Below are 13,147 nucleotides of genomic sequence, written 5' to 3' on the forward strand. Positions count from 1 at the left end.
AATAAGGCTGGAGGCTTAATTCCTTCGCGCCACACTTCTCAAGTTCGATTCCCAGTTCCAACATTTGTGTTCTCTTTTTATTTAAGTTAACTAATCCTAGCTGTCCATTCCATTTCTGATAATCTTAGCCCTTGTAAGTCTTAGTATACCTGACCCTAGCCTCACCCTCACATGAGTGCTCATCTCCTCTAACTTTCTGCCGATTATGGATGTCTTCCCTACATTCACATTTCCATTTTTTTTTTTTCTCCAGCAAGCCCTTGTGGTCTCTTTTGATTTCTTCCCCATCTCTAGATTTCTTTGATTTAAAGCCTCTCTATTTTATATTACTTTTATTTTTTTTTTTATTTATGTAGCCCTTAGTATCTTTTCCATCAATCACCACTCTCCTCTCATCAGCTTGTCCTTTCTCTTCTCAATGGCCAGTGGCCTCCTCTATGATTTTGGGAGATCATATGGCCCCAGTATCAGTAACAATTCTCCTTTTGCTTGAGCAAGTCATAAGTGGCAAAGAGGTCAATAGTTCTCCTCTGCGATTTTTGGGAGTTACTTTCCCTTACTAGCCTAGATGGAAGAAATTTTTATGTTTAAATCTATGCTACTTAATAGGTTTTATTAATTTGATAGGTTTGTAAATGATGATATTGTATTTTGGTATTTAGTTAAATATAGTAGATTTGTTCTTTTTTTTTAGGCCTTTACTGCAATACATCAATTTTTTTTTATGTGTTTGCTGTAAATCTATGCCTTGTGATGCTTGAACCTTGATGTTGAATGTGATAAATGTGTCGAGAACCTTGCTGTTGCTTGCTTTTGTTTTCTTTCAGAAGATACGAACTTTTTCCATTGCTTTTGTTTTCCTTCGGAAGATATGAAATTTTTCCATTGCTTTTGTTTATCTCTACATATTTACTCTTTGAACTAACTATTTTTAATAACCTCCTCCTCTCTCTTCTTTTCTATACATATAAATCAGGACACATGATGAAATATTATCCATCCTTCAAATATTGTTTTCCCTCGGAGATCAGCTATCTTGGAAAATGAAGATGTTGGTGGTCACTCTAATCAACTATGCAATAGCTATGGCAATTGAACGTGAACTCCAAACTCATCCCAACTCAAATTATAAAACATGTGCTAGAAATATTAGTCTCCTATTGGGTTGTATGGCAATTGTGCTATCGGCTTTGATTCAAGTTCTCATCTATGGTGTGTTACTTCTAAGTTTATGGGTCTACTTGGTTACACGAGTAGCATGCAACCCATATCAAGACTTATATCTATTAGTAGGCGAAGATTTGCAACACTTAAAGGAGCTAACTGAAGATGCAATCCAAAGGCTATTTGGTAGGCAGGAGTAAGCCATCAAACCAATTGTCTAGTTAAGTATGTCATTCTAATAAACCTATTTTGTCTTTACAAGTTTAGATCTCCCTATAAAATGTATGATTTTAGCAATAATTTTAAAGGTTTAAATGTGATAATTTAAGCCATATTGATGTATCTGGAGTTATAGAAATAATACTCAGTTGTTGAATTTTGAAAGGGTGTTCATTGAAATTCTGAATTTATTTATATATCTATTGCATTTTTAAATCTCCCTCTCTCATTTTTAATTTTTGATGCAAAGAGGATTTTGATTTATGTGTTGTTTGTAGAGAAAGAGATAGAGAGAGGGAGAGAATTTTTTATTAAATTTTTTTTAATAGCATTGAATTACAGTATTTGAGTTGTAGAAATACCAAAATTACTATCTCCCTCATCACAGCAAAATACCCATCCCATTTCCAAGGTGTGTTTGAGAATAACATTGGCTATTGAATCTATACTCAAAACTCGTAAATCAAATTGTGTTGATCTTAGTCCCAAGCTTTGGATGGTTTCTTCTAGGCTAAGGACCTGCATATTTAAATGGGTAGCTTGGAACTCATACCAAGATCTTTACCATTTGCTACTCCAAGCATTTGATGAGCTGAAGATACTTTCATGAAGTTCATTTTAGTTAGTAAAAAATTAATAGTTTCAGTCATCTCCTAATGGGCTCTCTGGCAATTGTGCAACTTGTTTGGATTCTTTTCCCATCTTTAGTGTGTTACTTTTGAGTTTATGGGTCTACATATTTATACGAGTAGCATGCAACTCATATCAAGACTTATGTCTATCACTAGGTGAAGCATTGCAGCACTTAAAGAATCCAGCTGAAGATGCAATCCATAGATTGGATAGGCTAGCTACAGTTGTTAGATATGGCAGGAGTGAGTCACTAAATCAATTGTCTAGTTAAGTATATCATTCAAGTAAATCAGTTTTATCTTTACAATTTTAGATGTCTCTACAAAATATTGCAGAATTTTTGATAGGGCGTTCATTATTTTCAATACACAAAATAATAATAATAATAATAATAATAATAATAATAATAATAATAAAAGTACACATAGCAAGCTTGAGCTAGCAACAAGAGGAATTATTAGGTGTACCCGGTGCACATACACCTTCTCTCACAATCATATGGGATCCACTCCCTATATAATAGGAAGGACCCACTTTCTGTGAGAGAATGAGCACTATTTTTTAGTGCTCCTGGTGTACCTAATAATAGCAACGAGGAATTATTAGGTGCACCCGGTGCACATACACCTTCTCTCATAATCATATGGGACCCACTCCCTACGTAATAGAAAGGACACACTGGTCAAAGAGAAAGAACAAGTAATCAATTACAAGATAACAGCAAAGGTAACAAAACTCAACACCAAAACTGAAAGACACGGTAGATGTATCTTAACTTCCTCAAGAAAACAAGTTGGCTTAGCCCACAAAAACAACAGCCAAGATGTGATTCTCCTGAGAAAAAAAAATTACACTGGACCTTGAACAATTGAACCAGCAAGAAGCAAGAACACTTCGCGAAGAGAACTGGAACCCACAAAGCATGAGGACAATCAACCAATAGAACTCCTTAAGGCTCTAAAAACCATAGAACATGAGTGAAAATGCGCAGAAACATTCAAGCTTGCCTCAAATCAGAACTAGATATTCCAACAGACATATCCCAACAAAGAAGAAATAGTAAATAAAATTGAGGAAACTTTAGGAAAAGAATCACCACTCAACATACAGTAAAAAAAAATTCCGCAACCGATTTTACTACTCCAACACCAATTAGAAGACTCAAATGTAACACCTTAATAAAACCTCAAACAAGTCAGTTTCAAAAACCCCAAGAATCAAAATAATAATAATAATAATAAAGAGACCAGCAGCACCCAATGACAGAGCAAATCAAATTGCAGCATTAGAGCGATGAACCTGATAAGATTTAATCTGATTTAAGAAAAATAACAATGTCGCCTCATCCGATTCAGAATTCGTCAAACCCAGTTCCTTCCCAATCCCCAACATAGTTGCTTCAGAATTTACATCCAAACCCGCATCATCTCAAGCAATGGTCCTTTGCATGTCTAGGAATAACCCAACAGATGTCACTCTTGTCCAGTTGTTCAGTCAGACAATTTCCACATTCGGTTTGAGGGAGACATCAGTAGAACTACTTCCACCTTCTCGATTGGTCCTACCCACTTTAATTTGTTTCTGTCCCTTCTTGCCTCCCCTGTTCAATTTGGGAGAGAAATCTAGCAAATCAAAGAGAAGCTTACGCTTGCCCCATTGCTTGAGGATTCTAGAGGCTCAAGTTTTGAAAGGAAGCACACCCTAGTTTTTATCAGCTGAAATGGATGAGTTTTTGTCAATTGAAATGGATGTTGGTAAGAGAGGCTCGCCCGAAATTTCATGTCCAGATATTCTTCATGATTTGGGCTGTTATAAGGGATGAGATCCGAGTTTTGATTAGAAGTCCGTTATATTGTGAAAGCTCATTAGCCATGGGCTCCTTATTAGTAGCCCAACCATTACTCTGCAGCTCACAATCTTCCGAATTAAGGGGTGGTGGAAGAGAGAGTCTCATAATTGTTATGGTTCTCCAAAAGCCCAAGTGAGATATCCAGTAAGATACCAGTAGGGACCCCATCATACTAGTTACAAATAGGATGAGGGCCGTGCAGCAGCTCTCCACTCTTGGAAGCCTCAAAACAATCTCCCGTTAATAAAGAATCAGATGATTTGGCCTCACTCACTTGGTGAATCGGAATATCAGTTCTTCTTGAGTATTGCCATTGATGAAATCTGTTTCAGGGAATGAACTCTCGCTCGAGGAACTCACCATTGGTGACATATTAAAGGTGATGAGAGCTTCACTGCAATTGTCTTCAATAGCCATCATAGGAAATTTAGAGTTTCCCATATATATTCAGAGATGAGGTTGATATAAGCGCTCTTGCAATATTTAGTCTATCCAAATGTTGTTCAGATATTTTAGAATCCCAGTGCTGCGAAAAGTTTTCTCTCTTTTAAATGACTCTCAAAAAGAAAATGTTTCAATTATGCAACAACATAAAATTACAGAATACAAAGACTTATATTGAGCCGGTTGGCAACCCAAAAACTAACAAGCAATGTGATTGTTAGAACAAATTAGTCTTAGAACTCTTCATCGACATTACCTGCATATAAATTTTGAGATCTCTTTATAACCTTTTAGATTATCTGATCTCAATAATTTTATAATATGAAAATATTTACAAGTTTTGAATATTGATGTAGATTTAATATCTAACAGAGTTGAATGACAAAAAAATGTCGATACAACACGACACCAATTAATTCAGAATTAAGATTTAGTTATTATTTATTTGTGTCTATAGTTTTGAGGTTGTTCTTGAATTTGTCACACATTATTAGACTCCAACTCATTTTCTTTGTCATTAACTCTTCATAATCTCTTAAGTCTTTATACTCTCATAGGGCTTGCATTTCTAACACTGATCAAAGTTATTTGAGCTCTTTCAATGGACTAGGTCCAACCTATGAAAAATAAGGGTTGCCATTAGAAATTGCCTTGAAAATCTGGCAATTGGGGCTAGAGTTATAGCCTTACCAAATCCTTGTGTGGCTTTGGCTTATAACAGATGGGCTTATTAAAAAATATTGGAAAAATTCTTATTTAATTTTTCCATTTTAACAAATCTTACTATTTAGTTTTTTAAAAAATATATATATTAGTTTATTGTTATATTTTTGTTTCATCTATTATTTAGTCCTTTTTTCCAGTTTAAATCAAGTTTTTTGTCCGTCAATGTATTTAAAAGAAAGAAATTACTATTATGAGAATTAAATAGTTCAAAAACTTATAAAATAGAGTGACTATATAGTCGTATTTTCAAAATTACAAGGACAGAATAAAATTTAAACTAATACCTGAAATGACCAGAGGGACCAAAAAGTAAACATAACAAAAATATAGAGCCTAATCCTAAAGACTATTGTATAAAATATTTTTGGTAGAAGGAATCTAATTGAAAATCCTATTGTCTATGTGCAATGTGGCGTCTTTTAATAATATATTGGTTTAACTTTGCTTTGAACCTGAAACTCTTAACTTTTTGCCATCATTAATTCAATAATAAGACCGGATTTAAAAACAGTATTTTAAATTAAAAATGTTTTGTGGGTAGTGGGTTATGTGATGTGAGATTGTCAAACTTATAGATCTCATTTTATGCACCCTATCAAGATTATTATTTGATTAATTAATTTTTATATTTAGAAAATATTTGGACGTTAAAATTCAAATTCTTTTAGCTTAAAAAATTATATGAAATGGGCACAAAGAATCAAATATGATGCTTTTTTGTATTGGAAATAGACAAAGGGGTGGGTTTAAACCTTTTGTTGTTCTGTTGCTCTCCATCATAAAATTTCTAGAAATAACTCCTAACAAATTATTTACACCTTTGAACTACTCTTAGATTTTAAAATTAAAAAGTGAATTATCACTCCATATGATTTTCTTCCATTCTTACCCACGTGAGATGGTCGGAGCTTTGTTTAGTTTGTAAAATTAAATAACATGGAAATTAAATATTCTATAGATTAGCTATTAGTCACTAAATTTGTAATTCAGAAGAATATATATCCTATCCAATAACATTTTTTTTTTAACAGCAGAAAGATAATAATTATTGCATATTAAAAGTTTTGATAAAAATATTAAAAACAATGAAATAACTATTTCTTGATATTATTTCCATCTTTTCATATGCTATTTCATAAACCAAACAGAGCAGAGTAAAATAACTTATCTACATATCCCACTAATGATCAGGCCTTGTATAGTAATATTAGTGTTGTTAGCTGTTTTAGTAGCTGTCAATTATTTTACCAGTTGTTAGTTATTAGATATTAGTGATTTAAAGCAAAAGTATTCAATTAAAATGACTGTTGAATTAGTTAGTAAATGTAAAAATAATGATATCATCTCATTGAATTTAGTCAAATCACTCACTCAACCTCTAAAATCTGGGAAGAGTAATTTTTCATGAACCGTCCCCTTAACCTCTAAGAACTAGTATAAACACTATACCACTGAACAATATATATAAGAGAAGAGTTAAAATACTAAATACCACCATAAAAGTTATTGCCAATCAGGACTTTAATGTAACCAAACTACATAGAGCATGAAAGAGGCTACAAATTAGGGGTCCGTAGTTTTCGATTCTAATTAAATTGAACTGAATTAATTCGAATTTTGTCTATTTTTTCATTATTGATTTTGATTTTGTACATTTTTTTAAGATGTTTCAATTAATCGATTTGGTTAAATTTATTTGATCAAAAGATCCAACTAACTAAACCAACTAAAATTTAAAACCCATAAGGGAGCTTAAGCCTAAGTGTTAACCCATATATAGTTCCATGTTTGCCCAACCTCAATAGGCCTTGCCATGGTGTAAAGTCTCCATCTTCAGTTGAATCAATTGTTCTACTCTATAGACTTCTATTTGCCTCCCTCACCCACCCTCGTCGTTCGCTCTTAACTTTTGTCTACATCCAATTGCCTCATTCCGTCCTTGTCAGCCGTCTTACCGCTTCCCTCACACTCACTCTATCTGTCTCATCCTTGTCCCTCACTATCTCTATCTGTCTCGTCAACACTTGGCCTCCTTTACCCACGCTCTCTATCTGTCTCACCCTTGTTTTGTTGCTCTATCTCACCCCTACCCCTTGGTCTTTGTCTCATTAACGTCGTCTAGTCTCCCTCCCTCTCTTGACGATTCCTTTGTCATTTGGTCTGAGTTTCAATGGATTGTGATTATTGGGTTTTGTTCAACTATTGACACTAAACAACAATGTTTTGTGATTTTTGGCTCGATTAAAAAAATGATGAATTAAACTGAACTGAACCAATTTAATTCAGTTTGATTCAATTCTACTATTGACTTTCATTTCATAAGATTTTGATACAGATCAATTAGGTTTGGTTTGGAACCAAACATATCGATTGCACACCCCTATTTGCAATTATTTTGATTGTCTTCATCTTATAGTATCAACAATAAAACTGACAAGGAATTGAAATCCCTTATATAAAACCAAGTACCAAGAACATGATGTACTTGATATTCATTTACAAAAATGGGGGGATTGAGTACTTGAAGATCTTGCCTAAGTTTGTAAGTGCATGATTGTACTTGATACTGAACATGAAACTTGTGATTAAGGCATCAGGACACTCGCATTTTAAGATTATCATGAAGCAATTGGTGGAAATGATGCATAGCTTTCTCAACTGTGGGAGCATATCTACCGCTACAATTTTCTGCAGATTCAAGACCACTCTGAACGCCTTCACAAAGCATAATATCCTCAATCTGCAAATCATGTATGAACCCTAAAGATCTGCAACATAGCTAGTAATTTTACAAGAAAGAACTGTAGTCTATCTGTACCTGTACTCTTTCACTATCTACTACTCCTTTCAATGAAAGCTTTGTCATCCTGAGGACACATATTAATATAGATATCATTAGAATGGGTTCCTGTTAATTACATTCAGTAATTAATAGCACGCATGTCAACAATTTGAGTATGTGTTATTGGTTAAAACCATGGCAACTACTCAGTTTAGCATCTATGAGACAGAGAGAGAGAGAGGGGCAATCACAATATTTTTAGATCTTAAATATTACACAGTGCAGAATTATTAAACTTGAGATGGTACCTTGTGATAAGCCTCAATAAAGTAGTCAAATATCACTTGGCATTTCCTGGGTCCGAGAAGCAGCACAAGGTTGGTGTCCATCCAAGGCCCATATCTGTAAGACCCAGAAATGGTTCAAAGTACAAAAGAATGGGAACAACAAATAAATCAGTCATTATTATTACATCTTCCACCCAATTACGTACCTGTTAATCATGAAATTAGGATAAATGAAAGCACATAAAGCTTTTGATCCAAGCCGAACAAAATCATCTTCACTTCTAGCTGAGCCACCTTCACATCTTTGGATACTAACCTTTTCTTATATCTATCTCAAAAAAAGCAGTAATTTAGGTGGAGGACAACCGCACTTACTATGAAATGTGAAAAAAAAAATGACGCTTTTATGTAATAAATTGGGTTAATTTCATTAAAGGACATTTTTGTCGCTCAATTTCAATTTGTATAAGTAAAAAAGCTCAAAGTTTAATTTTGATTCAAGAAGATTGCTTCTACAAAATTTTTGTAGACATTTAGCCAAATTCTTTATGTGATGATAAAATATAATAGCTCTAAGCCTACAAAAATGTATTTGAAAATTTTTACTTGGTTATCATGTAAAAAAATATTATTTATATTTTATCAAAATCTAGCATTGATAATTTATCGAAATAAATTAAATTTGGGAATTTTACTGATAATTGAAATTTAGTGAAAATGCTGAAATTGGAGACCATGAGCAAAAATCATGGCAGTCTTATAGATCTATCATAATCAAGTGCTACAATTGATAAAGCTAAAACAAAATGTTCAAGAATGACAAGGAAGCGCGAGAGGCATACTATGGTGGAGTAAGAATCAAGCTTCAAACCAGATGCCAAATCTTTATGTGCATATGGAACATGGTAGCCACCATCTAATTAGTTGTAGCAAAACATCTGAAAAGGAAGAAGGGGAATTAGCGGTCCATGAAATCAAGTCACTTAATGCAATTAATGGATATTGGTTTCAGTGTCTTAAGTCTACTGTAGAGTGAGCTTATTGCCAAGGATGATGAATATATGAATTAATTCACTGCGAGAAAACATACAGAGAACTAAAAGGGACCTCATTCACCTTGCATAAATGGGCTCCTGTCTAAAATTATTGCTATTAAAATCAAATGCCAAAATTCAGTAGTACACTTATATTGAAGCATCTTACCTTCCAGTTACATTCAATATTGTATACACATCTACAAACATAACTCAAAGAAAAATCAAATCCATTGGTTTTGATTGTATCGGAAACGACTACCAAGCCATTCATTTTCCACCATATTGCCATCAACTTCCTGATAAGATGAATTCTCTTTGCCCACATTGAGAAGAACAAATGGCCCCCAAGTGACTACATTTAGTGGAACAAGCCCAAACTCCTATGCTCCAAGCAACAGCAATTAACTAAATTATCCATTGATCATTAATTTGCCATATATTAATGGAAAATGATTACTACCAACATTTCAGCAAACATTTACATTGAAATTTTGCATTCCTGTTACTCTTGTTGTTTAAGAAGTGCTCCATCCAAACCATAAGTCCAAGCCTGCATAAAAAGATTGGATACACATTAAATCATGAACTAGCTTATTATAAGAATAGATGCTAAAATTCAGTATATTCATATGGCAAAGCAAACTCAATTCCTTCAGTTATGAATTCTATATATTTAAGTTATGGTTTAAGGGAGGAAATGAAATGAAAAGAATAGGAGATATTACCCATGGTAACTTCTTAAATCCTAGAGAGATGTAAGGTTGTAAACAGTCATATATCATGTGCTAGTGAATAATGTAAAGCTTGGCTGGAGGAAAAGAAAATGTATGATAGAAAATAGACCAAGAAAAAAACAAATACCACAGTGTACGACTAACATTGCTCCCACCATCGATGATGTAGCACTTGAGGTTAGAATTCATCAATCCAATTCAACTAAATAAGCAACATTAGAAAATTTAGCAACCAAACTGTGTTTCAAAATCTAGGTGCCGCTGCTATGCTAACAAACCATGGTCAACTAGAAAGTTCCAACCTTGTCCACATTTGAAGTGGACTGATTTAAGCATTGTCTACTGTCTTCTTGTTGGCTCAGAGAAGGAACGCCTAACCCGCCACTAATCACTTAATGAATCACTGGAGCAATTATTTTGGTTTATATCCATCACACAAAAGCTGTTCCCAATCTAAGACGAACCACGATGTTTTGGCAACAATCAAGGATGAATATATATACATACATACATATACATATATGACATGTCCCAAACCTTTTCCACCTGATGCATCTCTCCATAATATGAGGCCTTGTAACCCATGTATCCAGATCATTAAACTTTGATCATCATTTACCTATGATATGAATTTGCCATATCCTCTTTATCAACAATGTGGTGAATCACAAAGCACTATTGCAAGAGATATATATAGCTAAACCTATACTATTCTTTGTTTATGATCAAGATCAAAATAATGCAAGAAAAGTGGCTGAGGGAATTCCAAAATGTTTGCATGAAGTAGCACAGACAAACTCACATGGTAAGGGCATACAAAGTAAGACTTTTTCCCACTTCCCGATGCAAGAAGAGAGCCATGATGGCGGCACACATTGTGAAACGCATGAACCTTGCCATCATCATCTCGACACACAAGAAATTCTACATTTCCAAATCTGCCAGAGTTAATCCTCCATCAGGTTCTCAGAAAAAAGGGAAAAAGATTAGTTGAAATGCAGACAAATGGAAGTCATATTCAAGCATTTCCCTTTCTTCTTCTAAGAACCTAATGGAGCCCAAATGATTAGCAACATTTAAATGACAGCATACTGAAAGAAAGCAAGAACAACAAAAAATAAAAAGAACCAAATTTTCTACCAATATAAATGTACCTTACTGTGAAAAAGTCACGAGGATCCTTTATCTGTTCAGTGTATCTTGAAATTCAACATACAACCCAAATTTGGTAAATAAGATTCTACTTCTCCTGTGTTACGATATGTTTGATGTATGCTAATCGCTAGGAGTTGAAGCCTCCACTTTATGCATAATGAAAATACAAGGCAAACCCAATTATGCTCTGAATTCAATATTTCAATTTAGTCTTAAATTGCCGTATTTTATAAAATCATACCAAATTATCAAATTTCTTGTGTTGTTAACTATTCTAAGCAACTTGAGACTTTTTTTTTTTTTAAAAAAAAAAAAAAAAAAAAAGGAACTAACCAACAGCTTGCCATCCTCCATAGAAAACACGATGGAGCTCATAATCGTAAAATGAAGGGTCGGTGTACCAGGATCTGGGTGGAGTCAGGGCTTTCTCTATCGGAATACGAGGGTCAAATTCATCGACGAGTTTCTGACAATGAGTATGGAGAGAGCTTGGATTGTGAAGAACGCAGCATGAGACCTTGAAGGGCCGATTTTGAGCAAGAAATGGAGTATGATTTTTAGGTTGAAGCCTGCGACTGGTGATTAGCTTCAAAGGGATCACTGCGGTGGCAATGGCCATTGTCTTCGCTACGACGGTTGCTTCAAAGTAAACGACATCGACATTCCAAGGTACTCTTGTGTCCTTCTATTCTTGTTTTGGCATTCCTCTGCCTGCCGAAGAATCTCTCAGTTTTTTCCACTCTTTTACAATTTTTTTATTTAATTAGTTTTAATTAAAATTTAAAAATAATATTATTCAATCAAAATTTATTAATTTATCTTTAATTTTAATAGATTAAATTATTCTTATGTACAAGAGAAAGAAAACAAAATTTCCTTTTCATTTTTTTAAGTAAAAACAGCTGTAATTATTATAAAGTTTAATTATTTAATTATTATAAAGTTTAAAATTAAAAAAATTATTAAAAATTAAAAAAAAAACATTTGACACTGTGCTAGAAGATTGAGAGAAAAAATATTTATAAATATATTGTAGTAGCTATTGTTAAACTAAAAAATATTAAAAAAAAAAAAAGAAAAATGATATTTGAGAGGAATCATATATATATATATATATATATATATATATATATATATACATATATATATATAAACTAAAGCATATAAATAAGGTCACAAAATTATGTAACGTATTTTAAAAAATAATTTAAAATTTTATCATTTGTCATTTTTTTAGTATAGTTATCATTAACCTATTATTTAGATCATGGTATGTTCTTAACGTGAGTATGGCTCACAATATATTAAAACCAAAGCATATAAATAAGCTCCCGAAACTATGTCACATATTTTAAAAAGTAATTTAAAATTTTATCATTTGTCATTTTTTTAGTACAATTGCCATTAATCATTATTTGGATCACGGTAAGCCGTGACTTCTTAATGTAAGTATGGTTCATAGTTGTATTTGGAAAGAATGACAAGTCATGATCATAGTATTCCATGATTTTTTTATGGTTTAATTACAGGTTTACCAAATTTTTGAAACCACTAAACCAGTGGATAAACATAGTTTTACTCATTTTTATTCTAATATTGCCCATATACAATTAATAAAAGTATCTCTTTGTCCCTTAAAACCTTATCTACCAACTATTACTCACCCATAAATTTCTATCCCAATCTCTTACCCCTCCTCTTTTTCACTGCGAACTCTCAAATTTTTATCCTAATCTCTCGCCTCTCCTCTTTTTCATTTTTGTTTCCTTTCTATTCGCCGATTGGATCTCCTCTTCTTCCAGTAATTTTTTTTCTTCTTTCCTTTTTAATTTTATTTTTGTATTATTTACCACAAAAAATGCTATTTTTTTAGCCAGTGTTCTTTTGCATTTATTTTTATTTTTTTTCTTCTTTTTCTGTGATTGAGGTTTATAAAAATTTGTTGATATTTTCAAAGAATCTGCTGCCTCACTCTCCTTTCCTCTTGAAGGTAATTCTAATAGATTATGCATCTGGTGCAATGTAATGCTGGTCAAAGAAATTTCACTTTGTATATATATTATGCATTTTTGTGTTATTGTTTTGAAATTTTAATGTGGAAATTTGACTTGATACCT

At 33.0% G+C, this 13,147-nt stretch overlaps 1 pseudogene; it reads right to left on the reverse strand.

The window, feature by feature from the left end:
* Positions 1 to 7,572: 7,572 nt before the first annotated feature.
* Positions 7,573 to 11,649, reverse strand: LOC131172003 (choline monooxygenase, chloroplastic-like; annotated as a pseudogene).
* Positions 11,650 to 13,147: the final 1,498 nt, after the last annotated feature.

The sequence above is a fragment of the Hevea brasiliensis genome, chromosome 13, assembly GCF_030052815.1.
Source record: "Hevea brasiliensis isolate MT/VB/25A 57/8 chromosome 13, ASM3005281v1, whole genome shotgun sequence".
Taxonomy (NCBI): Eukaryota; Viridiplantae; Streptophyta; class Magnoliopsida; order Malpighiales; family Euphorbiaceae; genus Hevea; species Hevea brasiliensis.